Raw genomic sequence first — 1,888 nt, forward strand, 5'->3', positions numbered from 1 at the left:
GCCAAGGCAGGGCGGGCATTAGCGGACCTCGAGGCCATCATAGGATCGCAAGAAGATGAGGAAAGGTAGTTGTCGTCCGATTTTCTGTGTTGTGTTAAGCTCTTTCAGCCCTTAACCAATTCCTATCGCTGCACGCGAATTTATTTGAATATTTGGAGGATTTTCAGGCTGAGGTATATGGACAAGACCACCACCCCACATAGCCGTCAAGGAGCAGCTGGACAATTGCGCGTGCATCCCAAATACCTCCCACCACCACCCAAGCCGAGTAGCAATCCGTTACAGTAATAATTATCATTCTAAATAATCTGGCGCCCAACGTGGGGCCCGAACCCACGACCCTGAGATTAAGAGTCTCATGCTCTAGCGACTGAGCTAGCCGGGCCTGATAAAGTGGGTAAAATCGAGACAAATCTTTCTCTTTTATTTGTTTCAGGGATCTGCAGCAAAGGTTAAATAGACGCGTCGGATTGACAGGAGGTAGAGTTATAAGTAACTAAACCCCTGGCCACGGATAATTAATCTGAGCTGCGGACTCCAATTTATTTACGGTCAAACGGCTTCGCGTTTGTGAGGTGCATAGGATTTTACAGTTGAATTTTTTTTTTAAAGGAATCCACTGGCCACGCTTCACAACGAAAACGATGTACCGATTCGCAAAAGTAGGGTATATTTCCGCTTATTGATTCTGAGTTTGGCTGGCAATATATTTGTTGTCTTTATCGCAGTTTAGCAAAACATAGCCCATTAACTCTGCATAAGCAGCATTTGTCTAATCCCTTTTCAGCTATCTTTTACCGAAACTCCCGAAGGTTGCTAATTTTATTTTTGCGGGAAGCAAACCTATGACAAGAAGCAAATATTATTTATGATTATCGAATCTCGTTTTATCGTTCAAAATCTTTTAAATAATTTAAATCTATTTAATCTTTTAATATTATTAAGGATAAAATATCCATTTTATAAACCATCTTCATTTTAGTTTATACTTTCATAGTCCCTATGCGGAACAAAACAAAACTACCTGTCCCACATGCAACACGGTGTGTTTTGAAAAGGCGACCACACCATCTCAGAACACCAGAGGTCAAAAGACACAAATATTAGCAGCAAGCGAGCAGATTGCGAGTGGCCCTTCAACTTCAGCACGGTTGGGAGTGGCTCAAACAGAACTGATCCAAGGCGCGGTGGTCAACGCTGTCCAGTCTATGCAAAACGATTTGCTCGCACAGTTGTCTGAAAGAATGTCCGAATTAATTCAGGCAAATCTATCTGCCCAATCTCAGGCCACAGCAGGTGGTATTCAAGAAAGGGAATTTAGAAATAATTCTTTTGGGGATATAATATTGGACCAGTTGGTTGGCCAAGCAGTCTCGAGCCGCGGAACGCCAAGAAGCAACAATTCGGACCTCAGCCAGAGGCCAGATAAGGTTGGCCAAATAGTAAACAACTAGAAGCTGCGGTTTAGTGGAAATCCGGAGGGAATCAGTGTCGACAATTTTATTTATCGTGTAGAGGCGCTAAGCAGCCAAACTTTGGAAGGAAATTTTTCGGTCCTAAGCAGCAACGCTAGCCTTTTGTTCGAAGGGAAAGCGCGAGATTTCTACTCGAGATGCCACAAACAAACCCAGAATCTCAGATTGGAATCTTTGTGCTTGGCGTTACGGAAGCAATTCCGAGATGCCCGCACTGATCTTGATATCCGAGAAGCCATTCGTGATCGGAAACAGAGGGATAAGGAAGGCTTTGATTCTTTTTACAGTGCTATAGAGAACATGCCGTTAACCGAAATGGAAATGGTCGAGATATTGAAGAGGAATTTAAGGCCAGAAATACGACATTAACTTCTTAATATCCCTATCCGCACAGTCGAAAAACTAAGGGAAGT

General features: G+C 43.2%; 1 non-coding gene across 1 annotated transcript; it reads right to left on the minus strand.

Annotated features, from left to right (window-relative positions):
• Positions 1-312: 312 nt before the first annotated feature.
• Positions 313-385, minus strand: Trnak-cuu. Its single transcript has one exon. It is a non-coding gene; the product is annotated as a tRNA-Lys (tRNA).
• Between the last annotated feature and the right edge of the window lie 1,503 nt (positions 386-1,888).

This window comes from Drosophila yakuba, unplaced genomic scaffold, assembly GCF_016746365.2.
Source record: "Drosophila yakuba strain Tai18E2 unplaced genomic scaffold, Prin_Dyak_Tai18E2_2.1 Segkk2_quiver_pilon_scaf, whole genome shotgun sequence".
NCBI classification, from domain to species: Eukaryota; Metazoa; Arthropoda; class Insecta; order Diptera; family Drosophilidae; genus Drosophila; species Drosophila yakuba.